Consider the following 18,910-nt stretch of genomic DNA (forward strand, 5'->3'; position numbering starts at 1 on the left):
AATTAAAGTGTTATTTCTGTCACTTTTGTTTGCTTTTTATTTTGTTTTGGGGTTGGGTTTTTTTTTTTTTTTGCAATATGTCTAATATGGAAATATGTTTTGCATGATTTCACATATATAATTGATATCATATTGCTTGTCTTCTTAGTGGGTGGGGAAAGGGACTGGACAGAAGGAAAGAATTTGATCAATTTATTTTAATGATATAAATAAATAATTAATTAGAAAAAAATAAAGATCGATAGTGGAATTGGTGCCCTATAAAATTAAGTCAAATTGTAAGAAAAGATCCTTCAGAGTTATACAAAATTGAGTTTAACAACAAATTATTGGCATCTTTAGATAAAAGACATCTATGTGTCCTTATAAATGCATTCTCCTACAATTGCTGTCATTTATCTCTCTTTTATCATTGTCACAATAATATGACCTGGAAAGGTATTAAGCAATATTGAAAGGACATCCACAAATTGAAACACATAGAACATATAATCCTAAGGTATTAGAGGTCAACTTCATTTTAGACATCACATAGTACCCCTCGAATCTTTGCAATGAACAAACTGAGTCCCAGAAAGATCAAATGACTGTTCCAAAGATTCCATCATTACTTAGTGACAGCATTAGGACTTAAATTTAAATATCCTGACTTTCACCTTAAACCTTGTTTCTGCTAACTTACACTAAGGAAACAAAAGGAGTTTTCACTGCCACTTCCAAGTTCAATATTTCTTCATCCAGTATTCTCATGTTTCTCTTTTCACAGTCCCACTAACAGAAGTTGAAGCTACTTACTTCTACTATAAAAACTTGACAGAATACCTCCAAATAACCTTTAAAAGTATTTTATGAATCCTTCAAAGTATCATAATCCTATTATAGATATTGATAACAAATGTCAGTGAAAATGCCCACTTTAAAAAAAAAAAAAAAAAAGGAAAACCTAACTTGCTATCTGTAAACTATGCTGGAATATCATTTCTCTCTCAATACTGAAAGGAATTAGCCCAAACCCTTATTGGGGGGAATTGATAAAAGGGCAGGACAGAAGCAAAGAACAGTGAGGCCATTTCATCTGCAGATGTTAAAATGAAATGCCTTTCACTTGCCTCCATCTTATCAAATATTGTACCTTTGTCCTAATCTCTTATACAAGTAGTCCATCTCCTTGATAAGCCCTCTCCTGACAAGTGGCAAGTGGGTGCTCAAATATACACAACTAGATGGTGATGATATCTTCATTAAGTGATAGGGTCTACAGACAAGGTGAGAAGCAGACTTCAGACACTGAAAAAATAAACCCTGAGGTTCTCTGATGGGTATTAGGCACATTGTTTCTCTCTGCACACAACCATAAATTTTATGAGTTTGTTTTTTGTTTTGTTTGGAATTTGTTGTTGGTTTTTTTTATTATTATTATTTGTTTGCTTTAAATGTTTCCATGATTAGTTCTAACATCAATTTTTTTTTTTTTTTTAAGTGCTCAATGAGAAAAGGGAAGGAAAAGTCTATACTTTTGGGTTCAAAGGATTGAGGCCAGAAAGAAAATTTGGAAATAATTTAGAATAATCCTTTCAATTCATAGCCAGAGAGAGTTATTGTTGTTGTTTGTATTTCTGTCTTAAAAAGGACCATGACGTTAGGGAGGTGATGCCATGACATGTAAGTGAATTGGATTTAAATGGGGGGGGTGGACTGTGCAAAGGCACCTGCTTCACTTTCCCCTCCACACTATCTGTGTGCAGTGGCCAGATATAGATCAGGACTAGGGGAGATGATCCTTGATGCAATGGGAGACCTTAGCCATTTTAAGTTAAGGTCTTCAACAGTTTTCAGTTGGACTGAGACCTCACTCATTCAATGATTAAGGCTAGGTGGCAATTGAGGCAAAGAATCTCCCCTTTTACCTAGTCAAAATAAATAAATAAATAAATGTATAAACCTGAGAGGGGAATTCCCTCAACGTGGCTTTTTATATTCAGAGTCAATCAGAACTCAAAACAAAGACCAATTGAAGCTTGGCCTGGGATCTTTTGGTGACTAATCAATAAGAATCAGAGTGATTTTGGTTTTTTGATCTCTGGGGCTTACTGGCTTTCTTAAGGAGTGGCCAGAATAAATAGGCCTAGAAAGTCACACAGCTAGTAATTAGTAAAGTAAATGTTTACCTGACACCTCCTATCTCCTAAAAAACCCTTCTGGCCACTCTTCACTGCATGGGAAATAATAAACTCGTCATAAATAACACAGCACTTTAGCATTAAAAAATATTTTATATAGTTCTACCAAGCCTTGTTGTTGCTTTGGTCTCAACTCCTGAATATTGTGATATGATTTGATATTTTATCCTAAGGACTCCCGGACCTTGTCTTTTGCCCTGCTAATGTGCTATAATTAACAGACTTCCCATCAACTGACCCTTCTTCTATGAGGTCTCTCCTCCTTTTATAAGGTGAGGTCTTTGAAAGTGGAGACAGTCTATCAATTGACTGGAACATCTGTCATCATTGGTTGTAAAAGAAAAGACACTCTTTGTTGATCTTTTGAAAAGGCAACAGGGAACTGGGCCCAAGCAAATCTGGGTTCAATTTCTACCTCTAACATATATCATCTGTATGATCAAAAGCAAGGTCATCTACTTTCCTGGACTTCAATTTCTTCATTTATAAAATAAGCATAACAAAGCTTGTATCTATACTGCAGGGCTGTTTTAAGGTACAAATAAGAATATATACATATTCATACATATACATACATGCATATTTATATATAAAAATTTAGATGTAAAACTGGTAATTTTAAAGATCCAAATTAACATCAATTCACATTATTATCATTAGTGGTGGCAATAATTATTGTTAGTGTTTAGCCATTTTCAGTATATACAATTCTGTGACCTCTTTTTGAAGTTTTCTTGGCAAAGATAATGAAGTAATTTGGCAATTCCTTCTCCAGCTCATTTTTAGATGAAGAAATTTATTGAGATAAGTAGAATCAAAAGAATATTGTATAGAACAACAAAAAGATTAGGTGATGAACAACTGTGATGGACTTGGTTCTTTTCAACAATGAAATGATTCGGACTAATTCCAATAGACTTGTGATAGAGAGAGCCATCTGCATCCAGAGAGGAATATGGGGACTGAATTTGGATTACAACATAGTATTTTTGCCTTTTTGTTGTTGTTGTTTGTTTGTTTTTCTCTCTTTTTTCCCCTTTTTGATTTGATTTTTCTTGTGTAGCATAATAAATGTGGAAATATGGTTAGAAGAATTGCACATGTTTAATCTATATTGGATTTCTTGCTGTCTAGAGGACTGGGGAGATGGGAAGGAAGGGAGTAAAATATGGAACACAAGATTTTGCAAGGATGAATGTTGAAAATTATCCTTATATATATTTGGAAAAATAAAATGCTATTACTAAAAAAATAAAATTAAAAAAAGGGAAAACTTATGCAAACAGGGATAAATGACTTGCCCAGGATCAAAAAGCTAGTGAGTGTTTGAAGCCAGGTTTGAACTCAGATATTCTTGCTCAATCCTGATATCCTATCCACTGGCCACTGTGATTATCTGCTAACTATAGGGATGTCAAAATCAGGTCTTGCCTGTTTTATCTCAATAGCCTCCTAAACAGTCCTTCTTTATCCAGACAAATCTTTATAGTCAGAAGCAGATTACATATATATATATATATATATATATATATATATATATATATATATATATATATATATATATATATATATATATATATATATATGTATATATATATATGTATGTATGTATATGTATATATGTATGTATATATATGTATGTATATGTATATATGTATGTATGTATATATGTGTAAGTATATATGTATACATATATGTATGTATATGTCTATATGTATATGCATACATGCATATAGTTTATTTACTCTAAACAGCAACAGACAAAATGCCCTGTAAACACAAGGAAGTGATGTAGAAACAAGATGTTGGGCTGACTGGATCTCTGGGGCTAGGAAGCAATATAAGCTAGTTTCTGAAAGACAGACAAACAAATTAAGGATAGGGAAAGGGAGAAATTATAATTTCCTTTTTCATTCAGTCAGCTAGAGGCTAAATAAGGTTCTAAACATTTATAAGAATGTGTGCATCAGAGAGCAAATGAAGCTAGATACTAGGGAGTTTATAAAAGTTTATAATTTTACATTTGAAACACTGACACCAATATTAAAATAAAATAAAGTTTTACATAATAATAAAAAATTTAAAAGACTGAAGGAAGAAACCCTGTGTGGAAAAAACTATGGGCAAATTGGCAAATTCAAAACTGTATTGAAGTTGTACACACACAATCTTCTTTCCTAAGTGAATAGTCATTGTATATATCAACATTGTATTTTGCAAAAATTTTGTGAACAAATTCTTGATAAAATCAATCCTTTCTTTTTTTATGGTGCTATAAGATTGATAGTTATGAATGCATACTTCTTGGCTTGTACTCAAACTCTTTTCTCATATTCCACTCTGTTTTGGCAGTAAATTGTGTGAGCCTTTACCTGAGTTTGTAGGTCTTGAATGTTTGGTTCATTTACAAATTTCTGTATTCCTAACAAGATCTGTTTAATTGTGATTGCTGGCCTTCAATCCTTATCTTCCCCTAAAATGGACAAGCACACAGCCTAAAGAATACACATTTGAGTGAAATAACGGTGGTTCAAATTTACACTTTGGTGGTGAAGATGGAAATCCTGATTGAAAAATGTCCGTTATTTTGAAAAATTAACTTCCTTCCCATGATGTCCCTTTCTTTCCTGGAATAGTACATATCCAATTCATGAGATTTCATTGTACCATCTGGATTTTTCATAGATACCGCAAGACAAAAGGATAGTCTTTCCTCTGAGCTTTTCACTCCTGGGCAAGTCTACTGAGAATTATTATACATATACTCAAACTCTCTCTCAGCGCAGCTGCAGCCGCTTGCAAATGTACGGAATCAGAACGGAAGGTGCCCGGATGATTAGTGGATGCGGTGGAATTTTCTTTTGTCTTGGGACCGTTCCCTTCGGGTCAGGGGCACCACTGGACCCTAGACCTAAGTGCCTGGCTGGAACTACTAGGGCTACGTAGGGCAGTGGGAGGGGGAGGAACAGATTAACTTTTCTAATGCGCATATCTTTCCCTTCCCACAATCAAATAAAACCCTTAGGCTCTCTCCATTACCTAAGAAAGAATATTCAACTCCTTGTTTGGGAATTAGGATCCCACTCAAACTAGCTGTAACCTATTTTTCCAGTTGCTAAACCCTCCAGGAATTCAGCTCTAGCCAATCTGAATTATTCCCCTTTTCTCTTATCTTTTCTTACTCTATGCGCTTTATTATATGTAAAAACTGAAGCAATATTCATTTGTAAATATGCATGAGTGAAAGTAAATATGAACCAAAAATGAATGGATATAATTAACTCGACCTGCGCCAGGACAAGGAAAATTTCGTAGATTCTAAGTAACTGGCATTGTACTTCATACTTCAATGTTATAGATACCTTGAAATTTGTCATTGTGGCTACACCCTTTACTGATAAAGATTGCAACCTATCTGGGGGGAAAAAAGTCCTTCCTTTGTATCGATCGGATTGGCTTTCCGAATTGAATAAGGCTGTTCCTATGACGACAAATATGGGTCTTTCCAAATATAGAGAACTTATCAGAGGTTGAACTCCACTGGCATGACCTCTGAGAAACCATGGTGGCTTCTATGCTACAAAGAAGCACTATACTTTGGGGGAAAATGTGATGATAATAAACCGAGGCCAAATATCTTAGAAAAAAAATTTCTCAACACTTCTGAGGGGAGTTATTACCTGAATTGGGAATGCATTCTAGAAGCATTAGAAGTTAAAAAAAATCTGGGGGAAAAAATAGAATGTGATGTAATGTAAAGAACACTGAATCTAGAGTCAGAGGACCTAAACCTTCCTGTATGACAATGAGTAAGTCTCTTTACCTTTTTAGATCTTAGTTTTGTCATTAATTAAAAGAAGGGTTTAGAGCAATTGGTCTCTAAATTCCCTTTTAAGTTTTTTATAATATCACTATGTTAATGTGACCCCAATTGAGTACAAACATCTTGAGGACAGCGTTAAATCCAATGATATGAAATTCAATAGGAAGAAACCTAAAATAGTATTCTTGCTTCAAGATACCAACTTCAGAAATACCAGATAGGAGAAGCATGATTAGAGTAATTTGTCTGGATATTCTCCGGGGAATTTAGGAAACCTGAATTGAAAGGTTTTATTAGCATGTTGTGGCAGCAGCCAAAATGTTAATATGCTCTTGGATCTTATGGAGAATATATAACTCTCAGGAATAAGGAAGTGATAAACTCTCAGTACTCTCCCCTTGTTAAACCATACCTAGAACACCACATTCTAATTTGGGTGACAATTTAATAGTACTCCTCAGGTCTCAGACCTGTCAATTAGGAAGGAAGGAACTTGAGAATATCCAGAGAAAGATAACAAAGGTAATTAAAAACAAACAAACAAACCTTGGAATACATGCCATATTAGAACTGGTTGAAGAAATTAGGGATGTTAAGCCTGGAGAAGATTCTGAGAGGACATGATAGTCATCTTCCAAGGATCTGAAGAACAAAGCATTGGACATGGTTTATTTGTTCCCAGAGAGCAGAACCACAAGTAATGAGTAGAAATTGCAAAGAGGTAAATTTAAGCTGTTGGAAAATGTAATGGAGCTATATCTAGAAAGTCGGTGCTGAGCCATCTCTTTGGAGGTCTTCAAGCAGAAAATAGATGGCTAAAGTCACTTTCAGCCTTAAAAAATGCATTTCTGTGATTGTGTCATGTACTATCTTTATATTGCCCATGTCTAATACTCAGAATAGTTTCTTAAAGATGAATTGACTCAACATAGGAAAGAAGACTTTGGACAGCTAGAATATGCAGTACATAAAACATCAGGACTGAAGTCGGGAAGACTTATCTCACTGAGTTTAAATCCAGTGTCTGAAACACTTATCTATGTGACCCTGGACAAGTCATTTAACCCTATTTAGCTCCATTTTCTCATTTATATAATGAGATGGAGAAGAAAATGGCAAGCCACTATAATATATTTGCCAAGAACTCTAAATGGGGTCAGAAAGAATTAGACACAATTTAAAAGTGACTGAACAACAAGAAAGAAGACTAGAAGAAGACAGAAGGAAGAATTCTGCTATCCTTTATAATTGTGTGAGAGATTAGAGCAAAAGACCAAAGGATTTCTCATTTCTATCTATTTCTACTTTGTGAGGCAGGTAATTATTCAGCTTTACTCTTTCTATAGCTGAGAGTGAAAGTCACTTGCCAAGACAAGTCAGAGACAGAGTTGAAAACTGAACACAACATATCTGGCTCCAGGCTATTTGCAAACAACTAAACCCATGACAATTTTACATGAATTGTAGAAACTGATGTCCCATACCATTTTGCAGTGTGACTCTTATTAAGTATCCAACTAGACACTAAGAAGATGTTTTCTCCAGTGGAATTACTTATCTCAGCCAATGCTGACCATTCTTTACCTGAGAGGTAGAGACATATATCACTTACATAGCCATGGGTCATATTACCTTCAACTATGTGTTTTCAAATGCCTTATATAACAAGTTCCTATTTTCTTATCTAGAATCTGTCCCTTACTTTGACAGAAAATAAAACTGAAGTATCAGGATGGGCTAGCAATGTAGAAAGGTGAATAAAGAAAGAGCAAAGCCATTTTCAGAAATGTGTTACCATCTAATTTCATCTAATGATTAAGGGAGCAAATAGGAATTCAGAATAGGTTTAGCCGGATGAATATGGAAAAGAGGGGGCACTTACATGCCTAGAGTCTTGAAAGACCACAACGTCCCCCCAAAAGTATTTCTAGCTACCCATTCAATGTTTCTTAAAATTCTATAATAGTTTAATCCTTTACCTGGGTTACTTTAATGTCTCCTAATTCATCTCCCTCTATACAGTCTCTATTCTCTCCAATCCAACTTCTAGCTGCCAAAGTATAAATCTCACCATATCATTCCCTGCTCAAGAAACTTAAAATCTGGTGCCTCTGTGATTAAAGATCAAAGTCCTATCTTCAGAATTTAAAGTCCTTATGCCAAAAAGGCTATAAAACGGCATATTCTTTGATCCATCAGTGCTACTACTGGATCTGTATCCCAAAGAGATCATAAAAAAGAAAAGGATTCATATATACAAAAATCTTTGTGTGGTGACAAGGAATTGAAAACTGAGGGGATGTCCATCAATTGGGAATGGCTAAATAATTTCTGGTAAATGAATGTTATAGGATTCTATTGTGCTATAAGAAATGATGAGCAGATTGATTTCAGAAAAGCCTATAAAGACTTACACGTGAATTATTTCTGAGTGAAGTGAACAGCACCAGGAAAACATTGTACACACCAAATGCAAGACTATGTAATGATCAAGAGTAATTGATAGCTTTTCTCAGCAATCAGTGATCCAAGGAGATTCCAATAAACTTTGGATGAAAAATGCCATCTGCATCCAGAGAGAGAGAGAGAGAGATATGGAAGATGAATACAGACTAAAGCATACTTTTTTCATCTTTTGGTGTTTTTTTTTCTTTATCATGATTTTTCTCTCTTGTTCTGATCTTTCTTTCCCAACATAATGAAAATATGTTAAAGATGAATGTACATATATAACCCATATCAGATTGGTTGCTAGTGTGGGAAGGGGAGGTAAGAAAGGAAGGGGAAAAAAAGATTGGAACTCAAAATCTTACAAAATGAAAACTGAAAACCATCTTTTCTTGTAATTAGAAAAAGTAATAAATAATTTTAATAGAAAAAAAGGATTTAAAGTCTTTCACAGTTTGCCCCCAGCCTTTTATTGTGAGCTAATCATATATTACAACTCCCTCTCTTGTACTCTAGCTCCAGCCAAACAGGCTGACTATTCTCCACATACAGCATTTCATCTCCCCTTCAGTATGTTTTCACAGGCTAATCCCACTCCACCCCACTGTATGGTGCCTGGAAAGCTCCTTAGACCTCTTGAAATTCCTGATTTTTTTAAAGATGCCCCTCAGGTAACACCTCCAAATAGACTATTCTTAGTTGTTAGTACTTTAAAATCACTTGTATGTGTGTGCATCTGTGTGTCTGTGTGTGTGTGTGTGTGTGTGTGTGTAACAATAATAATAATAACAGTGATAATTGGCATTTACATGTACCTTAAGATTTGGAAAGTACTTTACATATTTTAGTTCATTTGGTCCCCAAAAAGACTTTTTTACAGAGGAAGAAAGTGAGGTACAAAGTTATGAAGTAACTTGCCTAGGATCATACCGCTAGTGAATGAATATCTGAGGCAGAATTTTAACACAGGACTTCTTGACTCTGGATCTATTTATTCATTATACTACCTAGCTGCCTATGTTTGTAAATATGTATGTATATATGTACATAAACACATTTGTGTCTATAAATAGTATGTGTACATTATATGTATTATAAATACAGGTACATTATTTAAGTTGTTTTTGAACATATTGTAAACTCCTGAAAGAATATAAGCTCTTCGAATTCAAGAACTGTTTGCTTCTGTAATTGTATCCCCATTACCTGATTTAGTATTACTGAATTAATGTTTGGTAAGTTCTTAACTGATTTCATTTCCTTCTGTAGGAGGTTTTTTCTGGTCTTCCCAATTGCTAGCCCTTTCTCCTCTAAAGTTACATTGTATCAACTTTGTTTGTATCTTGGTTATCTTTACATATATATGTGTAAAGGAATGATAGTATGATTCTCCAGCACAATCTCAAACCCAGTTGATAAAATCACAGAATGTAGTCCCCCATGGTGAAGTTTTAATGTGTAAACAAAATGCATATTTGTCCTGTGATCTTTTTTATGAAATATAAACCATTTTGATTAGATCAAGAAGGGGAAAAAACTAGATACCTCTGGGACTTTAAATAACTAGGTGAAATTTCATTTGAAAGTTGAAGAGTACAGATTTGGGAATGTTTTGTGAGGAAAAAGTAGAGGATGTTGACTTTCCAATGCCTCATCAATGATATCATCAGAACTATTTTAAAAATAAGGAACAACACTTATGGCTTAATACAAGCCAGGATGAAATAGCTCATTCAGCCAGAAGCAGAGACATAAATCCAAAAACATACATGAAAACAGACACACTCAAGGGTGAAAGTAACTTCAAGGACATAACCTCTTGTCTCAGAGAAGAATTCCAGCTATGGACTCAAGAAAGGAGTATACCCCAGGAATCTTATTGAGCAGTGTTCCCAGAAGAAACATTATACTTAAAAATTGTTGAGCAAAGACTCCACAAGAGAAAAGATTTCCAGGCCATGAAATACCAAAAGATATGCACATACTACACATCTTCATACTAAAAGTTTGAGTATGCTGTAAATGTTTGCATGTTTTTATTGGACAGTACACCACCATATTGGAGAAGGAGATGCTTTATACCAACTGGTGTTACCTTATTATGTGCCATCTCGGTAAATATCTGCACTAAAAGATAAGTAGGTCTACTGACTAGGTGTTTATGAGAAACACACCAATGGAATCTCAGGAGCTTATAGTGTTACGATAAGACTTACACAGTGTTACTTCTAAAATTCAATATAAAGACACTCTCTGAGGATTCAGTACTTTAGTAAAGAGCAAGTTGTAGAACAATTTACATGGGGTGTTAACATTTATGATGATATTCAGTCATTTTTCAGTCATATCCAATTCTTTGTGACCCCATGTGGGTTTTTTGAGCAGAAATACTGAAACAGTGTTTTTTTTTTTCTCTAGCTCATTTTGCAGATGAGAGAAACTGAGGCAAATTGTTTAAGTAACTTGCCCAGGATCTCATAGGTAGAAAGCGTCTGAGGGCAGATTTGAACTCAAGAAAGTAAGTTTTTCTGATTCTAGAGCCTCCATTCTACCCACTGCATCATCTAACTGCCTCATTTAATATATACACATCTTCCTATTTAAAAAGTAAGTTTCTTAGAGGCAGAGCCTGTTTTTCTTCATTATTTGTCCCCCCAATTCTTAGCACAGAGTCTGACACATAGTATGTAATAAATAAGTATTGATCAAATGATTTAGTAGTAAGCTGATAAAATTAGATTAATTTTTACCATAGTGTGAGAATAAATTTGAATGCAAGTTTTACTAAATCAAAAAAAGAATAAGATGGAAACCTCATTATGGTATGAGAGAAAGTTAAAGGATGGTAAAGTGGAGAGAACTGGAGAAAATAAATGAAGAACATAATTCTCCCTTCTTCTCAGTTTTGCTTATGATCAGCCATAAGTATTATTTCTTATTTTTAAACTAAAATTTCATTGATGTTTTTAGGTTTGTATCATCTAAATTTCTCTTCTTGTATCCCTTTACTTTCCCTTTCAAAGAATCAACCTATATTACAAAAAGCTTTTAAAACCAAAAAGGAAAAAAATTATAAAATCTATTCATATATCAAAAATCTAACTGATATAAATTTATACATATATATGTATATATAATATTCCACATTCATAAATTCTCCCAACTTTGTGAAGGCATAAGTAGAGGAAGCTATCTTTCTTATTTCTCTTCTTTGGGGACAAGTTTATTTTTTGTAATTTTACAATATATTTTCCATTTATTTGTAGTTGTACATTCTATTTGTATTGTTGCATTTTTCCATTGTTATAGTCATTTTGCACATCATTTTCTTGATTCTACTTTGCATCAGTTGTCTTTCTTTCCTTCTCTGTATTCATCATGTTCATCATATCTTTCAGTACAGAATTATCCAATTATATTTATGTGTCATAATTGATTTAGCTATTTCCTAATTAACAAATATCTATCTTGTTTCTAGTTTCTTTCCCTATACAAAAAGTAATACTATAAATGTTTTGGTCTATACAATGTCTTTTCATCAATGTCTTTTTAAGGTATATGCTGAGGGGTAATAGGGTCCCTGGTTCAAAGATTTTTAGTGTAGTTTCTTGTTTAACCTTATTTTTTTATTTCCAAAAGGATGTACTTAACTTTATGGCTATATCTTACTGAAATACTTATAGGATGAAAATAAATGTATTTGTGTGGAAGAGGTAAGGTAGTACAATTATCCCTTCTACATCACAACTTTTCCCATTGCATTTTAATATATCATAGAAAAATGTAAGAATTTAGATGAGAATTTGGGGAAAGTTTTGCAGAAAGAAAAGGCCAATAGTTGACATAGAAAATGTTTAGAAACTCAGAAATGCATAAAATATGTATATATATATATATGTAGTATTATATATCAACATATTTTAACTCTTAATACATACTAATTCAGATTTCTTCTCTAGAATAAAAGGAGGGCCAAAAAGTTTTATATGGATTTTCCAGATTATAGGAGAAAAGTGTCTCTAACCCCTTCAAGGTAGAAGGGAATAACTGGATAGTGGTAAGAGTTCTGAGCCTGGAGCCAGAATAGATCTGTATTTTAATTCTGCTTCTAACACTTAATCTGCTGTGTGACTATGAATAAATCGTAATCACTTCTAAAATCTCAGTTTTCTCATCTTTAGGATGGGAATAATTATATGTGTATTATTTGAAAGGATTCTCATGAGATTCAAATGAGATAATATATATAAAGCATTTGAAAATTTTAAAGTGCTATATAAATATCGTGGAGTTATTATTTATTATTATTATTATTATTATTATTATTATTATTTTGTAGCTAATATTATTCTATAGGTAACGGCTACAGTCATTAGCAGATTCAAGAATTAGGATTTTGTTTTATTGCTATTGTAAAAAGAATATTATGTTAGCTTAAGTAAAACCTTGTTTTTATTACAACATGAGAAAATATTGATTAAATTTGTCCTTGCTAAAAACAGGTTAAAATCTAAATATACTTGTTTAGAGATTAGATAAAGCACATATTAAGCCCTTACTATATGCCAGGAACTATGTTAAATGTTTAGAATGAAAATGCAAGGAAAAATAAATATGTCCCTGCTGTTAAGGAGTTCATATCTTAATGCAGGAGGGTGGGAAGATGAATGGGATTTACATATAAGAAAATGATATATATGTGATATATGAGTTTGTATTTCCCATTCTCCCAAAACCAGATCAACCACCTCTACCAAGAGTTCTGAATACCCTGAAGGGTATCTTCTCAAATGTTATTTGTTCAAGCCATTGCCAGTTTTGTTCCTTTCATTGTTAGGTTCTACTGAATGATTAGGATCCCATTCCACTTAAACACAACATTGATTAGGTTTTACAAAATATTTACTTCAAAGATAAAACCCCCTCCCAATACCTCAAAAATACAATCTCCTCTTTCCCACTTCAGTTTTTTAAAAGAGTATAATGATCCTTAGCTTAGATCTTACATCATATTAGTCCCACCTTATTTATGTTCAGATGAACCAAAACTGTCAGATGAGTCTTCTTCTCAGCTAGTTCTGAACTGCGCCCTAAAGATCACTCTTGAGGGTCACTCCTTGATCTTCTGGACTTCAATGCTAAGTAGTCTATAAATCTCAGATACTCACTCTATTGACCTTTCAAAACTCAACAAAATTTAAACTTTCATCCTTTTATCTAAAACAAAAAAGAACTTGAGAGGCCAAGAAATGAATTTATTGGAGAGAAGATTCCTCAAAGCTTCTCCCTTTATAGCACCATCTCTCATTATACACTTCCAGGAAGCAATCAAATCAGCAAAGCAAATGCTAATAGAATAAGGTAAAGATCCCAGGAAAGATTCTTTTGAAGGCATTCTTAGTATAAGCTATGCAGTAAATAGAAAAAAGTGAGCATGCAGAATGGACCTGTGCTGCACAGCCTCTCCAAGACATTGCTATTATACACTATCCAGACTCTGCCTATCCACTTCCATCTGGGGTATTTGCATCAGCTAAGCATATTTTTACAGCACATGTACTAATCCTCCTTACATAATACAGAAAAGATAAAAATTCATCTCAGGGGAAGAAAGGAATATAATAGAAGCAGGGTATGGAAGAGTGGGACCAGAAAATGTCCATAGAATGTAGCATTGGGTGTGATCCTTTAAGGAAACTAGGCAGAGAAACCAGAAGACAATGCATTCCAGGTATGGAGAACAGCCTGATGTCAAAGAAACAGAGAGGGAGCATAGGATAGAGTGTTTTGTACAGATAGGCCATCGTAGCTTGACTATAAAGTACATGCAGGATAGCAAAATATAAAAACTGAAATATAAAAAGGCTATTTTGCAAAGATCTTTAAATTTCAGAGAACTTTATAATTGACCATGGAAGTGATAGAACTATATACTTTAGTAAAATCACTTCAGTATCTTAGTGGAAAATGGATTGGAAATCATGAAGGAAATAATATGGATATGGTGATGGGATAGTGGAGAGGAGGCAACAGTAAGGATTTGGTGACAGGAAGACTTGAGTTCACATCCTTGCTCAGATACTACCAGTGTAAAATTCATATAACTTTTCTTAGTTTCAGTTCCTTATTATAAAATGGAGATAATAACACTACCTACTTCACAGAGATTTTGAGCATCAAATGAGATAGTATGTATAAAGAGCTTTGTGATACTATAAAATGCTTGGTGCTGTTACTGTTGTTGCTCTTTTCCTTTTCCTCCTCTTTATCTTACTGATCCTAGCACTACTACTTCTATAATATTCCTTTCTTTTTCCATTATAAGAAAAATACTTTAACAGATTGATGATCTGTTTGAATCCACAATCTTTCTATGGTTCATCCTTCACGATTTTATCCATGCCTTTCCATAAATTCCCAATAGAGAATTTACCAAACTCACTGGAGGATTTCCTGTTGTGAAAAATATTTTTATCCCGTCTTCCAAAAAGGCTAAGGCAGTATCTGAGCAGCAGCAGGGCTGAAGCTGATCGGATATCCACAGTAAGTCTGGCACTCCCGGTGTGGAGAACCACCACACAGAAAAGAACAAAGGAGGGGTAAACCAAATCTGAAATGGAAAATAAGTTAAAGTTTCCATGTAGATCAGTAAAGAAATCAGTCTTGTGAGAGGTCACTGTGCATGTAACCTGAGTTGGGAAAAATGATCCAAGATTTATACTTGAAAGGAAATTGTATTAGTTTACATGTATTAAAGTTCATAGAAATTTTAGATCTCATCTAGATCATCTTTCTCATTTTATCAATGAGGAAATTGGTTCTCCAAGAAATTGTGACTAGCAAAAAAAACACATAGATATTAAATATCAGAAATGGGATTCAGATTCAAATCTTCTTGCTAGCAATTCAATGCATTTACCATTATACCAAGCTTACCTTTGGAGAAAGAAGTTGGATTTGAGCATCCTCCACTGAAACAGAAAAAATTAGAAACATTACTATCCCTACATGGCAGTCTCTTCAGTAATTCAAATAATTGCAATAAAAATAACAAGATACTAAACAATCAGCTGTTTTGTTTCAAATATGGGAAAATTGTTACTTATAATCAGATATAGATTCAGAGTATCTAGAATAGAAAATGCAAGTCACATTATTCATGGTCAAAACAAATAAGGAATGTCTCACCAACATTTAATGGAGATGCTTTCATTTTTTAGAGTGTGATAACTGGCAATGGTTTCCATATCTTGACATACAGTTTGAGAAATATGACAGACTTTGAAAAACTTAACAGTTTTAACAATTTAATATTGCAACTTGTGTAAAAAGTTTAAGGGAAAAATGAAAATTTCATTGTGAAGACTATGTACCTCCATACTTTCAACAAATACTTATTAAGTGTATCTGATGTAGAAATGTGTGTCCTAGTTGCTGCAGAACATAACAAGATTGATTAGACTAGGTCCTTCTTCAAGGAGATCATATGATTCTTATTAGAAAATTAATTTTATTTTTACAAGTTATAAAGCTGAAAGTCCTGAATCACTCATATGTTAATACTGCAGAAGATATTTGTTAAAAGAAACCATAGAGATTATTATTCAGTAATTGCAGACAATATTATGAATACTGCCTCAATAAGACTTCAATTGAGACATTAGCTAAGAGTATGCTTTACAAAAGCTTAATCTGCTGTCATGGAATAGACTCTATGAAGGGTCCAAATATAGGAGAGTTTCTCTGAAGAATATTGGAGTTCTCCAGATGCTCATTTTTTCCAGAAACTTGCTCCAAGAATCAGTATAAGTGCTGGGTCTTCCATGAAATTTTCACTTATCACCTGAACTAAAAATATTTTCTCCAACATCAAATTTTTTAGTATATTCTCTGGATCTCTATTTTTCCTTTAGCATACCTTACTCTGTTCTTTGTGCATGTTTAATCCCCCTCTACCCTGATAGAATGTAAATCTCTGAAGAGCACACACCATCCATTTTAAACAGCACCATGGACAGTGCCTTCCACAGAGCAATTGTCTTATCAAAATTTGTGGTTGAATTGGTGATTTGATCAAAGGTCCTGAATTCCTATCAACCTGTTTTAACTTAAGAATTTGAAATGTTTCATGGTGTTTCTTTGATGTTATCTAAGAGCTTGTCAAAAAGATGACTATTCCCCAAACTTGTTTCTTGTTTTCTTTTGTGTTTATTTCTATGATTCCCCAATTCTGGAACTAACTTCCAACTGCAACTCATTCTTACTTATTGAAATTCCTTGTGCATCAAGGCTAACTTCATATTCAGCATACTTTATGAGCCTTTCCCTGATTCTCTTACTCTGAAAGAGACCTCTCCCTCCTCAGATTTCTCCCCAAAAATATCTCATTGAGAGATGATTCAGGCTAATTCCAATAGCCTTTTGATGAAGAGAAGTATGTGCACCAAGAAAGATGACTATGGGGACTGAGTATGGATCACGACATAGCTTTTTCATTCTTTTTGTCGTTGTTTGCTTGCATTTTGTTTTTTTCTTTTTTTTTTCTTTTTGATCTGTTTTTTTCTTATGCATCATGATAATTGTAGAACTATGTATAAAATAATTGCACATGTTTAACATAATTTGAATTACTTGCCATCTAGGAGAAGAGGTGGGGAAATGGGAGTGAAAAAATTTGAAATACAAGATTTTGCAAAGGTGAGTATTGAAAATTACCTATGTGTATATTTTGAACATGTTTTGTATAGATCTTCATATAAAATTACCTATTTGCCTATAATAGGATAATGTCTCTGCTAAAATTAGGCGGGGTCGCTTTTGCCTTGCAAAATAATCAGAGTAACATTTAAAGAAAATTTAGTCTAATGAATAGTGGGTTAAACTTTCAATAAGAAAGAAAAGAAACCAAAAAAAAAAAGATAAACATTTGATTGATTTGGTTAGAAAAAAGAATGAAAAAACCAAATCAGCAGAATCAAAAATGCAAAGGTTAACAACACCAATGAAAAAGAAATTAAAGCAATAATTAGTAGCTATTTTGCTCAACTGTATAGCAGCAAATCTGATAATCTAACCAAAATGGATATATTTATAGACAAAAACATAAACTGCCCAGATTAACAGAATAGGAAATAAATTATTTAAATAGTCCCTTTTAAGAAAAAGAAATTGAAGAAGTCATTAACAAACTCCCTAAGAAAAAAATCTCCATGGCCAGATGGATTTACAAGTGAATTCTATCAAACATTTAAAGAAGAATTAATTCCAATATTATGGAAACTATTTGGGAAAAATGGTAAAGAAAGAGTACTGCCAAATTCCTTCAATGACACAAATAATGATTCTGATATCTAAATAAGGAAGAGTCAAAACAGAGAAAGAAAATTACAGACCAATCTCCCTAAAGAACAGTGATGCAGAAACTTTAAATAAAATATTAGCAAAGAGATTTCAGCAACTTATCAGCAGGATAATACATTATGACCAAGTGGGATTTATACCCAGAATATAGAGCTGGTTCAATATAAGGAAACTATGACCATAATTGACTGTATTGATAACAAAACCAACAGAAATCATGTAATGATCTCAATAGATACAGAAAAAGCTTTTGACAAAATATAGCATCCATTCCCATTAAAAACACTAGAGAGCACAGGGATAAAGGAAATGTTCCTTAAAATAATAAGTAGTATTTATTTAAAACCAACAGCATGCATTATTTATAATGGAAAGAAGCTGGACATACTACAAATAAGGTCAGAGGTGAAAGAAGGATGCCCATTATCACCACTATTATTCAACATTTTTACTAGAAATATTGGCTTTAGCAAAGAGAAAAGAAAAAGAAATTAAAGGAGTTAGAATAAGCAATGAGAAAATAAAACTATCACTCTGCAAATTATATGATAATATCCTTAGAGAATCTTAGAAAATCATTCAAAAATCTATTGGAAACAATTCATAGCTTTAGCAAAGTTGCAGGATATAAAATAAATCCACACAAGTCAACAGAATTTATATATTACTGACAAAGCCCATCAACAAGATATGTGAAAAGAAATTCCATTTTAAAATCATTGTAGACTGAATAAAATCCTTCTGAGAAGGCTCTCATTTCTAAAATATGTAAAGAATTGTATCAAATATATAAGGATAAAAGTCATTCAAAAATTTATAAATGGTCAAAAGATATGAACAGATAATTTTCAGATGATGAAATTAAAACCCTTTCTAATTATATGAAAAAATGCTCTAAATCACCATTGATTAGAAAAATACAAATTAAAACACACCTCTCAGATTGGCTAAGATGACAGGAAAGATAATGATACATGTTGGGGTATATGGGAAAACTGGGGTACTAATGCATTATTGGAGTTATAAAATGATTCAACCATTCTGGAGAGCAATTTGGAATTATATCTAAAGGGCATATAATTGTGTTTACCTTTTGCCA

At 33.2% G+C, this 18,910-nt stretch overlaps 1 pseudogene; it reads right to left on the minus strand.

The window, feature by feature from the left end:
* Positions 1 to 4,444: 4,444 nt before the first annotated feature.
* Positions 4,445 to 16,390, minus strand: LOC141552703 (SUMO-conjugating enzyme UBC9-A pseudogene; annotated as a pseudogene).
* Between the last annotated feature and the right edge of the window lie 2,520 nt (positions 16,391 to 18,910).

The sequence above is a fragment of the Sminthopsis crassicaudata genome, chromosome 2 (assembly GCF_048593235.1).
Source record: "Sminthopsis crassicaudata isolate SCR6 chromosome 2, ASM4859323v1, whole genome shotgun sequence".
NCBI classification, from domain to species: domain Eukaryota; kingdom Metazoa; phylum Chordata; class Mammalia; order Dasyuromorphia; family Dasyuridae; genus Sminthopsis; species Sminthopsis crassicaudata.